This window comes from Pelobates fuscus, chromosome 7, assembly GCF_036172605.1.
Source record: "Pelobates fuscus isolate aPelFus1 chromosome 7, aPelFus1.pri, whole genome shotgun sequence".
Lineage (NCBI taxonomy): Eukaryota > Metazoa > Chordata > Amphibia > Anura > Pelobatidae > Pelobates > Pelobates fuscus.
Window position 1 is genome coordinate 121,246,191 of NC_086323.1, and position 13,630 is coordinate 121,259,820.

The 13,630-nt window shown below is 42.4% G+C and overlaps 1 protein-coding gene across 1 annotated transcript in view; it reads left to right on the forward strand.

Annotated features, from left to right (window-relative positions):
• The window catches only part of CFH (complement factor H), a 1,233,551-nt gene that overhangs the window by 109,105 nt on the left and 1,110,816 nt on the right, over positions 1 to 13,630 (forward strand). The window lies entirely within an intron of this gene.

Below are 13,630 nucleotides of genomic sequence, written 5' to 3' on the forward strand. Positions count from 1 at the left end.
TGTACTTTTTTTTTTATCTTGTATTCCCAGTTCAAGTACAGTCCTGCCCTGCCCTGTCCATGTCCTGTTAATGTTTCCCTCATGTATTGTGTACATGTTCTGGGTTCTGCTTTCTGTCCTGCTCTGGTTCTGGGCTCTTCTAGTCCTGTCTTGTTATCTTGTTTTGTGCCTGTTATAGTCTTGCCTTGTTTTTAGTACTGGATACATTTCTGCTGCAGAGCCTCCCTATCCAGATCCTGGGAGGTCTGCATATTATCATCTAGCTCCTGGAATTCGTAGAAGATTCATCTATAGGAAAAGGTTACTGATTGCACAAGGTTTGATTTCTTGTTAGTAATTGGTAAGGCATTTGATTTGATTAGCTAGGTACTTGCTATTGATTGTTGGTTAACCCCTTAAGACCGCAGGGCGTTCTATGCTGTCCCTATTTTGATGGCTTTAAACGCCGCAGGGCGGCATAGAACGCCCTGCGATCTTATGTACTTACCCGGTCGCCGGTGATCGCGGTATGGGGACTTACCTGAGAACCCAGGGAGTCCCCCTCCATCCTATTCGGCCCCCCTGGGCCATGTGATCGCGAGGTCCTTGCGAGGGCAAGTGTTTGTAACTAAGTGGCTACTAAAAAAGACTGGACATACCCCATTTGCAATACCTTGGGTTGTCTACTTTTTAAATGGTATGCCATTATGGGGGTAATTCTTATTCCTGGGCTACCATATGGTCTCAAAGGCAACGTAACCAATCTGGCGAATTTCAATGTGAAAAAAACTGAAAAAGGTAGCATGCTATATTTGACCCTGTAACTTCCCAAAACACCATAAAACCTGTACATAGGAGGTACTGTTTTACACGTGAGACATCGCTGAATACAAATATGTGTATTTTATTGCAGTAAAAGAAAACAGTATTTTGACATTCACAGTTAAAATGTCACGTAGAACTAAGAAAATCTTTAAAAATCGTATTTTCTCCCATTTTTTAAAATATTTTATTCATATTAAATTATGTTCCATACCTAAATATTTGATATAAAATATTGTTAAATTAAAGCCCTGTTTCCCCTGAATAAAATGATATATAATAAGTGTGGGTGCATTTAATATGAAATAGGTGAATTACGGTTGGACAGACATATAGCGCAAATGCCAGGTTTTGTTTACATTTTGTTTTGATCACAACTTGTACATTTGGCTGCGGTCCTAAGGGGTTAATTAGCTATTGTTTGACAAATAAGCATAGGCCTACCCAGGTGTTAAACATTCATAGTGGGTGGTGATTTTAGGAGGTATATAAGGGTTGTTGTCATTAGCTTGGCTAATATAGCTGTCACGATTCAGGGAACCCAACACGCTAACACACACACACACACAGAAAAGGTGCAGTACCGGACCTTAGAGTGGCCGGGCTAAGCACACACAGAATAGTCAGGAGACAAGCCGAGTAAGGGGAACCAGAAGACAGAATAACGAGAAAACAAGCCGAGGTCAAAGGGTAGGAGAAAGTCACAAAGTCAGATTAACAAGCCAGAGAGTACGTAACCAGAAACACAAGTTCGGTATCAATACTAGTAAGCAAAGACCACAACAGGGCAGGGAGGAACAGGAAAGGTAAGTATTTATACCAAAAGGTTAATTCTGATTGGATAATTTCCAATCAGAATTAACAATCACACGTGGGAGATATCTAAACCTCCCACTGTGATTGAGGCACTGTGCCTTTAACGCCGGGTCAGGTGACTGACCCCGGCGTGTAATATCTTGGGCGGTCTCCCAGCGTGCAGCGTCATGCATGCTGCCGCTGGGGGACGTGGAGGAAGACGCGGGCGGCATCCGAGACTGGAAGGATGCCGCTCGCCGAGCCTAGGAGTAGGAGGGGACCGCAGACGGCTGGAGGGTCAGTACTGCGAGCGGAGTGCAGCCTCCCCTCGCAGCCGCCCGCGGGAACCCGACAATAGCTTGGTTGCTAGTTGCTACATCTAAGTGCTGCTTGTAAGTGTGTGATTGGAGATATTCTGGAGAGTGCTGCTTGTAAGTGTGTGATTGGAGATATTCTGGAGAGTGCTGCTTGTAAGTGTGTGATTGGAGATATTCGGGAGAGTGCTGCTTGTAAGTGTGTGATTGGAGATATTCTGGAGAGTGCTGCTTGTAAGTGTGTGATTGGAGATATTCGGGAGAGTGCTGCTTGTAAGTGTGTGATTGGAGATATTGTGGAGAGTGCTGCTTGTAAGTGTGTGATTGGATATATTCTGGCGAGTGCTGCTTCTAAGTGTGTGATTGGAGATATTCTGGAGATAAACTGGAGGTAATTTGAGGTATTCAGGAGAAAAAAAAATAATTTAAGATTTGTTTGATTTAAATTATTCACCTCATTAAAATGGCAGACTTAGTTCAGTGTAAGAGTTGTTATGCATTTGTTTCACATTCCACTTTTTGGAGATTTGGATGCTGTCTAATCTGTAGACAGTTCTCTATATTGCGGCATGAGATTGTATTTTTTTTAAGTCTGAGATTTGTAAATTATCTGGTAAACAAACTCAGGCTGGAACTGCTCTAAAGCCACTGCCGCAGAGACATTCTAGGAATGGCAGATGGATTACTGTAGGGTCTGGTTGACTTAGAGTTCTGGATAAAAGGCATATTGCACAGTCTGTTGCTTTACATAATTCATTTTCTGCACTTTCAGAGTGTAATGGTGTTATGGAGAGAGGCACTGAGGCTAGTGGTGTTGTGGAGAGAGGCATTGAGGCTAGTGATGTTGTGGAGAGAGGCACTGAGGCTAGTGATGTTGTGGAGAGAGGCATTGAGGCTAGTGGTGTTGTGGAGAGAGGCACTGAGGGTAGTGTTGTAGTGGAGACAGGCTCAGGCACTGAGGGTAGTGGTGTTGTGGAGACAGGCTCAGGCACCAAGTGTAGTGGTGTTGTGGAGACAGGCTTGGAGACTATAGTGATGCCTAATAGAAAGCAGTTGTTGTTGGGGGATTATATCATAAGAGGTGTGGAGATGGACAATGGTGGTCTTGTGAGATGTCTTCCTGTAACTACTGCTCACAGAGACAGGAGATGTATTTGTAATATTGTTAAGCGAGCAAAGCAGGAAGGGGAATTGGATGTATTTGTCCATCTAAAGACAAATGACTTGGCTTGCAATGAGGTTTCAGAGGTAAAGGAAGTTTTTGGTGTTTTTGCTAATGATATACGGCAGGTTGCTTCCACACTGTCATTCTCTGAAGTTCTGCCTGTGCATAACACTCAGAACGACATGCGGATGCGTATTAGGGACTTTAACATGTGGCTTGGTGAATGGTGTCGGGAGCAAGGATTTGGCTTTATTTCTCATGGTAGCTCTGTTTGGAATGGAAATAAACTGTACAAAAAAGATGGTTTGCATCTTTCTCAAAAGGGAACAAATGTTCTCAGTGAGCAGTTCAGAGGTTTTGCTAGGATGTATTTAAACTAGGAGGGGGGGCAAAAGGGTGATAAAACATAAATCCAATTACCCCCCAAAACAAGGACAGAAGGTGCCCATAGCAAGTGGGTTAAAAAATTATAAGCTTAGAGTCATGTCTACAAATGCTCGCAGTTTAGGGAATAAGATCCATGAACTTGTGGCAATAATGGCAACTGATAATGTAGTTTTAGTTGCTGTTACTGAGACTTGGTATAATGAGAAAAATGACTGGGACATAACAATACCAGGGTACTCTTTATATAGAAAAAACAGGGAAGGCAAGAAAAGGGGAGGGGTGGCCCTGTATGTGAAGGATAGCATAAAATCTAGCCTAACAAAAGTTAGTGAGGCGAACATAGAGTCCGTTTGGGTTATGTTAGAATTTGGTAATCACACAGTAACTCGTGTAGGTGTGATTTATAGGCCCCCAGGACAAATTGAAGAGTTAGATAATCTACTAGTTGAGGAAATAGCTAAAATGACAATAAAGGGGGAAGTTATCATCATGGGTGACTGTACTCTTCCTGATGTGAATTGGAAAGCCAAAATAGCTGCTTGTACAAGGAGCAAACATATTCTAAACTCCCTACTGGGATTGTCTCTAAAACAAGTCGTTGAGGAGCCACCTCGTGAAGAGGCCATCAGATATTACTGTAGGTGAAAGTTTAGGATCCAGTGTGGTTTAATATAAGAATAGTGACTGAGTCACACCACACAAAAACAAAAGTTTTAGACTTTAAAAAAAAAAAACAGACTTTTCTAAATTTAGAATATGTGTAAAGGAGTCATTATCAGACTGGAGCAATTTAAATGGAGTCCAAGAGAAATGGGATTATTTAAAAGTTGCACTGCTGAAGGCAACAGAAAATTGCATTAGACTTGTCAGTAAAAGCTAAAAAAAATCAAGAAACCACTGTGGTGCTCCACAGATGTGGCCAAAATTGGAGAAAAACAAAAAGTTAGCATTTAGTAATTATAAAAAAAAAAAAAAAAAGTGAGGAAGACAAAATGATCTATAAGATTAGGCAGAAAGAGGCTAAGCAAGTTATAAGAGCTTCCAAATTACATACAGAAGAGAAAATAGCACAGTCAGTAAAAAAAAGGGGACAAATCATTTTTTAGATACATAAATGAGAAAAGGAAAGTAAAACAAGGATTAGTTAGATTAAAAACAAAAGAAGGAAGGTATGTAAAGGTTTAGCTGACTGACTCAATTAATATTTTTGTTCAGTATTTACAGATGAAAATGAAGGAAAGGGGCATAAGTTAGGAAAAAGGACACATTAGTCATTTGTTACATGTGAGTTTACAGAGGAAGAGGTTCTATTTCAACTGTCAAAAGTAAAGACAAATAAGTCAATGGGACCTGATGGAATACACCCAAAGTTATTAAAAGAACTTAGTGGTGTACTAGCAAAACCATTAATGGATTTATTTAACCAATCATTGTTAACAGGAGTAGTCCCAGAAGATTGGAAGTTAGCGAATGTTGTGCTCATTCACAAGAAAGGTAGTAGGGAGGAGTCGGGCAACTATAGGCCAGTAAGCTTTATTTCAGTAGTGGGGAAAGTAATGGAAACCATGTTAAAGGATAGGATTGTTGAACATCTAAAAACACATGGATTTCAAGATCAGAGACAGCATGGGTTTACTTCAGGGTGATCATGCCAAACCAATCTAATTGATTTTTTTAGATTGGGTAACTAAAATAATAGATCAGGGTGGTGCAGTAGACATTGCTTACCTAGATGTCAGTAAGGCTTTTGACACTGTTGCACATAGAAGGCTTATCAATAAACTGCAATCTTTAAGTTTGGATTCCAATATTATTGAATGGGTAAGGTAGTGGCTGAGTGACAGGCAACAGAAGGTTGTAGTCAATGGAGTATATTCGAAGCATGGGCTAGTCACCAGTGGAGTACCTCAGCGATATGTACTTGGACCCATTCTCTTTAATATTTTTTAGTGATATTGCAGAAGGTCTTGATGGTAAGGTATGTCTTTTTGCTGATAGTATTAAGATATGTAACAGGGTTGATGTTCCAGGAGGGATAAGCCAAATGGCAAATGATTTAGGTAAACTAGAAAAATGGTCAGAGTTGTGGCAATTGACATTTAATGTGGATAAGTGCAAGATAATGCATATTGGACGTAAAAGCCCAAGGGCAGAGTACAGAATATTTGATAGTCCTAACCTCAACATCTGACTAAAGGGATTTAGGGGTGATTATTTCTGATGACTTAAATGTAGGCAGACAATGTAATAGAGCAGCAGGAAATGCTAGCAGAATGTGTGGTTGTATAGGGAGAGGTATTAGCAGTAGAAAGAGGGAAGTGCTCATGCCATTGTACAGAACACTGGTGAGACCTCACTTGGAGTATTGTACGCAGTACTGGAGACCATATCTTCAGAAGGATATTGATACTTTAGAGAGAGTTCAGAGAAGGGCTACTAAACTGGTTCATGGATTGCAGGATAAAACTTACCAGGAAAGGTTAAAGGATCTTAACATGTATAGCTTGGAGGAAAGACGAGACGGTGGGGATATGATAGAAACATTTAAATACATAAAGGGAATCAACACCGTAAAGGAGGAGACTATATTTAAAAGAAGAAAAACTACCACAACAAGAGGACATACTGTATATACGCGAGTATAAGCCGAGTTTTTCAGCACAATTTTTGTGCTGAAAAACCCCAACTCGGCTTATACTCGAGTCACTGTCTGTATTATGGCAATTTACATTGCCATAATACAGACTGGGGGCTGGCAGCGAGCGCTTACCTCTCCTGTGTCAGGATCCCGCGGGCGGCTGCGAGGGGAGGCTGCAGTCCACTCGCGGCACTCAACCTCCAGCCGTCCACGGTCCCCTTCCTGCCATGCGCTCGGCGGGCGGCATCCTCTCAGCCACGGATGCCGCCCGCGCCTGCCTCCACGTCCCCCAGCAGCAGCATGCATGACACTGCACGCTGGGATACCGGCCAATTTATTACACGCCGGGGTCAGCCACCTGACCCGGCGTTAAAGGCACAGTGCCTCAATCACATTGGGAGGTCTAGATACCTCCCACGTGTGATTGTTAATTCTGATTGGAAATTATCCAATCAGAATTAACCTTATGGTTTAAATACTTACCTTTCCTGTTCCTCCCTGCCCTGTTGTGGTCTTTGCTTGCTAGTATTGTTACTGAACTTGTGTTTCTGGTTACATACTCTCTGGCTTGTTTATCTGACTTTGTGACTTTCTCCTACCCCTTGACCTCGGCTTGTTTCTCGTTATTCTGACTTCTGGTTCCCCTTACTCGGCTTGTCTCCTGACTATTCTTTGTGTGCTTAGCCCGGCCACTCTAAGGTCTGGTACTGCACCTTTTCTGTGTGTGTGTGTTAGCGTGTTTGGTTACCCGAATCGTGACATCCTGCAGCTCCTGTCAGCTCCCTTCTCCTCCGCGCCGGTCCGTTCATCACCTCTGTCAGCTCCCAGTGTAAATCTCGCGAGAGCCGCGGGGTCATAGTGCGGCTCTCGCGAGACTTACAGTGTGAGCTGACAGAAGAGCTGCACGGACCGGCGCGGAGGAGGAGGGAGCTGACAGGAGCTGCAGGAGACGTAAGTAAATGCTCTGCCAGCCCCCTCCACTGAACTGCCAATGCCACTGGACCACCAGGGAGTGAGAGCCCCCCTCCCTTCCATGTATCAAGCAGGGAGGGGGGACGAAAAAATAATAATAATAATAAAATAAAATAAAAATTATAAATAAAAAAAAAAATAATAATATATCAAAAAAAATGTAAAATCATATTTAAAAAAAATAATAATAAAAATGCCCACCCCCCACCAAGGCTCTGCAACACAAACACACACTGCATCACACACACACACACACTGCATCACACACACACACACTGCACTCATACACACACACTGCATTCATACACACACACTGCATTCATACACACACACTGCATTCATACACACACTGTAGTCATACACACACACTGCATTCATTATATACACACACTGTAAATAAATATTCAATTAATATAATTTTTTTAGGATCTAATTTTATTTAGAAATTTACCAGTAGCTGCTGCATTTCCCACCCTAGTCTTATACTCGAGTCAATATGTTTAACCAGTTTTTTGGGGTAAAATTAGGGGCCTCGGCTTATATTCAGGTCGGCTTATACTCGAGTATATACGGTAGTTTTAAACTAGAGGGACAGAGGTTTAAAAATAATATCAGGAAGTATTACTTTACTGAGAGGGTAGTGGATTCATGGAATAGCCTTCCAGTTGAAGTGTTAGAGAATAGAGATTAACACATTCAAGAAGTTAAAGCATGCAGGGGATAGGCATAAGGCTATCTTAAATATAAGATAAGGCCAGGGACTAATGAAAGCCTGGATCTAAGCTCATAACATATCCAAAAAGCACTCAGATCCCTCAAACACAGTTGAATCGCCACCAGGGTAAAGTTTTGACCAACCACACATGAGGCGACTGCCCCAAATAGTTCCAGGAGAAAGGTAGGGCAGTCAGTCTCTTTCGGGAGTCAATAATGAACAAAACACAAATCGTATACTATGACGGTTAAGTAGAGATTGTTTGCATAGTTCATGCGAACAATCCGACTGAACAGCGCTCTCCCGACATGTGTATCCAAGAAGCAGGCATTCGTCTAAGTTCAGTGGTGTTTGTCGGTCCATATTTTAGTTCCATACACTTGATGACCGAGCACCGCTGCCTGCGTTCGTTCGCCAAGATGGCCACCAACTCAGTTCCCACGTGTTCATTCCTAAGAACGGTGGCCACACAGCCAAACACTTAAGATACAAAGTGTGCAATGATGATGGAGGTGTCAAGAGAGGTTAATAGGTGTTAACAAGCCCAGAGGTGGTCCGAAATGTGTGCGTTTGTTCGGTTACCGAATGGAAAAGGGAAACCACACAAATCAATTAGTTTAAGGGGTTGGTTACATGACCCATAGTCCTTGGGCAGTAGACTAGCAAGCAGGCTCCTCCAGGAGCTCTTGTATTTAGTAGTTGGTACTTTATTCTCTGTGTGGAGTAACACTTGAGGATGAAACATAGCTAGTTAATAACTATATCCTACCAGGCTATATGCCTATAAATGGACTACTATTCCAGCTGTCTGTATGTGCCATCGATCTCTGTGGCACAACCTACACAAGATATCTGTATAGTAAGTTTTTCGAACAGGTCAAGGGCAGGACCTGCAATAGCTTCGGCAGCTGCTCTACTCCACACGGATTCCTGTTCACAAGTTTGGGGAGAAAGTGATCTGAGATCACTTCCTCTAAGTGCTGCAATGCATAAATTGAGGATCGTTCCTCACCACCTGCAATCACCGCTCGAGTTACACAAACTAGAGATGTGCATGGACAAATACTCGGTTCGGTGCGGCATTCCAAAATCCTGCACTTCGGGATAGGGCAGGGTTAAGGGCAGGGTTAAGGGTAGGGGTAAGGTTAGGAGTAGGGTTGTGTTAGGAGCAGGGTTAGGAGTAGGGTTATGGTAGGGTTAGAGGTAAAGTTAGGGTTAGCATAGGGTGAGGGGAAGGGTTACCCTACCCTACCCCAACCCCTAACCCTACTCCAACCCTCTCCTGTTTTGTTACTCTCAGAAATCCGAGGCACTTCGGAACTTCCCAAATTCGGCACTTCGGAACTTCCCAAATTCGGCAATTCGGTTCGGCACTTTGGACATTCGGAAGTGTCCGAAATTCGGCCGAATTTGCATTCGGAACAAAACGAATTGCACATGTCTAACACAAACAGATGTCTGAAGTCCCAGTGGAACACCTGGTAGGCCAGATCCTGTTTGGCTCTGGCAGCTTTGAGTGCCATGCAAATAAACCTTGTGTTATGCATGTCACACTTTCCATAGGTTGATGACTCCTTGTCTAGTGTGTTATTAGTTAGTTTTCACTGAAGTCTTTTCTATGTATGGCTTTTGAACATTTTTTGGGTTGTGTAGGTTGTGTATATCTACCAAGAAATCAATTCTTGGTCGTTGTGTTACTGAGGGCCATTAGGTTACATTTCTGATCTGTTGATAGAGGTTCAAAACCTAACCTTTTGAACTTTAAAGGGACACTGTAGTCACCAAAACAACTTTAGCTTAATGAAGCACTTTTGGTGTATAGGTCATGTACTGCAGTCTCACTGCTCAATTCTCTGCCAATTAAGAGTTAAATTATTTTGTTTATGCAGTCCTAATCACACCTGCCTGCATGTGACTTACACAACCATCCTAAACATTTCCTGTAAAGAGTCATCTAATGTTTACACTTCCATTATTGCAAATTCAGTTAAAATTAGAATGTGCTATCTCCTTCAATGGTAATAGCTTGCTAGACCATGCATAAACCTCCTGTTTGTGAATAAAGTTCAATTTACAGAGCAAGAGATAAAACGTTTTAAAGTTACATCTGATTGAAAGTGAAACCATTTTGTTTTCATGCAGGCTGTGTGAGTCACAGGCAGAGGAGGTGTGACTAGGGCTGCATTAACAGAAACAAAAGTGATTTACCTCATAAATGGCACATAATTAAGCAGTGAAACATCAGAGGCATGCTCTATACATCAACACTGCTTAATTAAGCTAAAGTTGTTTTGGTCACCATAGTGTTCCTTTAATTACCTAGATTGTTTGGGGTTTTCTTTTGAGCCAGACTTTGATTTCATAAAAGCCACATTTCAACAGGGAGCTTTGTTTCCTCCACCAGATTAAGACCCCATGCTGCCTGGTTATAATTTTCCTGGACAGATTTGATTATCTAAGATACACCTTGATTGCCCAATGTTCAGTATTTGTACAGGAATTGACACGAAATGTCATTATTTAAACCAATATTTCCTCCCAGGTTAGATAATCGTAGTGGTAGCAATAATAATTTCCGAGAAGTGTCAGTTAGCACAAGTGTGAGTTAGTACAGGAATACAACCTGTAATGAGAATCTGTACAGGAACATGACCAGTGTATAGTCGCCATATGGGAAGTCGGAACCTTGGACAAACCCCCCCACATATCTACTCCCAATAACACGCTGACACTAGGGTATATGGGTCAAATTATTCACAGCTTTATTAAAACAATCTCAATTTAATAACGATAATAATAATAACGATCATAATAATGATAATAATAAATTAACAAATCAACATGGGTCATTGCCCCCCATGCTCTGCCCTTACATCCGTATCCTTCTTTTAATATAAAAGGCAATGACCCCCACATAAGTAACATATATCACATTTTCAACATTACTCCAACATGAATAAACTTAAAGTGCCAAACATAAATTAACCATGGCAGGGGTATACCCGGATTCCCCTACCCCACCAGGTTCTGAGCTACCTCCAGGACTCGAAACCTACCAACCACCAATGACCACAATTTTCCATATCCATCACGTTCTTCATGGGGAGCCTATTTCCTCTTCTTCGCCTCCCTATCCCGCCGCTTTGACAAAACGGTATAGCCTCCCAATGTAAAACAGACCTAGGGAGGGTGGGTGGGTCAAACTTAACCAGGTAGGAGATTAAAATTGATTCTTTCCAAAATGGCTACCTATTGAAATAGCCAAACCCCTTACCCACAATCCACCAGTCCCGGCCGCTTCCTCCTAAGCCTGCCTCCTAACCCCTGTCAAGGCCCTTTTCCGCTAAGCTGCGCTTTGGCTACATGGGGCTACACTACTTGCTGTGGCACACTGAGGGTTTGCACAGAAAAGCAGCTTGCTCTGGGAATCTGGAGGTTTGCACCAGAAAGCAGCTGTGAGCCTAGAATATTGCACCTTTTCACAATATTCTAATTTACTGAGATTGTGGATTTGGGGTTTTCATGAGCTGTAAGCCATAATCATCGCATTAATGACAAATCACGGCTTGAACTATCGGGAACACTGTGGGTTTGTACAGGATAGCAGCTTGTTCAGGTACACTGCATTTTTCAATGTGTAGCAATTATCTCTGGAACATTGAGGGTAACATCTAGAGTGGGCCCTGGTGCAAGAAAGTGTTTATGGGCCCCCATCTAGTGCAAGTGTGGGCAAAAGGTAGATCCCCACCTGTTGTACAATTCACATAATGCTATGTCAGCTGGGGATCTACAATTTGCCCATCCTTGCAGGGTTGTATTTGTGAGCAGCGTTTGTGCATTTTAGTGTAAACATGTTTGTGTATATAGTATTATTTGTGCATATAGGGGTTTATTTGTATGTACTGTTATCATTGGAATGCAGTGGTGCAATTGTGTGTAGTGTTTGAATGCAGGAGTGTGTTTGTATGTAGTGGTGGTTTTTAAATGCAGGTGTGCTTTTGAGTGTTGTGTTGATGTTTGATTGAAAGGGTGTTTGTATATAATGTTAGTGATTAATACAGGGTGTGTTTGTATGTAATGTTTGATTGCAGGGGTGTGTTTACATGTAATGTTGACTTTGACATGTGGATGTACATTTGTGCTAGGTTGCAGGAGTGTGTTTGCATTCACATAAATTCATATACATACTCACACATACACACTCATAGATACACACACTGACATATGCACAAACCTTGACACGTGAACACTGGCACATACACACCCTGACACAGATACACAAACTGACATATACACACAGATACACGCACACTGATCTATACATACTTTGGCACACAGATACACACACAACCAGATACACACTAACACAGCGGTGCTCAAACTGTGTGCACACAGGGGTGCCGCGGAATGTTTCCCTGGTGCTATGATTACAGCCCTGTGGAAACATTACTGTACTGCTGAACAGGATCCTGGTCTGGTGCAGCAGTTCTTTAAGACCGGGACCGGGCCCCTGTAATGTCGGCCGGCTGGGAGGAAGTGACAGTCTGTCACTTCCTCCCAGCATCGTGCAGAGAGACAGCGCTGGAGGGAGAGGAGGCAGCCGCAGCGTGAAGGGGAGAGGAGCACTGCAGGAGCCGCTCCAGACCCCTCACTCCCACCAGCAGCAGCAGGACTCTAAGCCAGCCTACTGGACACATAAGGTAAGCTAACAGGAGGGTGGCTGGAGATTATGTTTGTGTATATATGAGTGTGTGTATGTAGGAGTGTGTGTATGTAGGAGTGTGTGTGTGTCAGGTTGTGCATCTGCGTGTGTTTGTATGTGTGTGTATCCACACACATCTGTGTGTCAGGATATGTGTCTGTCTATGTGCATCCGTGTGTCACTATGTGTGTTTTATTTCAGTGTGTATCTGTATCATGGTTTGTGCATGTATCAATGTTTGTGTGTGTCAGGGTGCGTGTGTGTATTTGTCAGTGTGTGTATGTGTCGGTGTGTATCTATGTGTGTGTACGTATTGGTGTCAATGTGAAATTGTGTTTGTGTGTGTATGTATGTGGTAGTGTGTGTGCGCATACATCCAAGCAGTCATACACCAGCACAACAAACACACTCCTGCACTCTAACAAAAATATTACATACAAACACACCCCTGCGTTCAAACTCCAAAAGGATATACAAACACACACACACCTTCACTCAAACACAAATACTTCACACAAATGTACACCCACATTTAAAAGTGAACATAACATTCAAACACACTCCTGCAATCAAACGCAAACATTACATACAGGTGATACTCGAAAAATTAGAATATCGTGCAAAAGTTAATTTTTTTCAGTAATGCAACGTAAAAGGGCAAACTAATATATGAGATAGACGCATTGCATGCAAAGAAAGATTGTTCAAGCCGTGATTTGTCATTAGTGCGATGATTATGGCTGACAGCTCATGAAAACCCCAAATCCACAATCTTAGTAAATTAAAATATTACATGCAATCAATAAAACAAGGAGTGTACATAGAACAATATCGGACCTCTGAAAAGTATAAGCATGTATATGGACTCAGTACTTGGTTTGGGCCCCTTTTGCAGCAAGTACTGCCTCAATACGGCGTGTCATGGAAGCTATCAGCCTGTCGCACTGCTGATGTGTTATGGAAGACCAGGATGCTTCAATAGCGGCCTTCGGCTCTTCTGCATTGTTCGGTCTCATGTCTCATCTTTCTCTTGGCAATGCCCTATAGATTCTCTATGGGGTTCAGATCAGGCATGTTTGCTGGCCAATCAAGCACAGTAATCCCACATTCATTGAACCAGGCTTTAGTGCTTTTGGCAGTG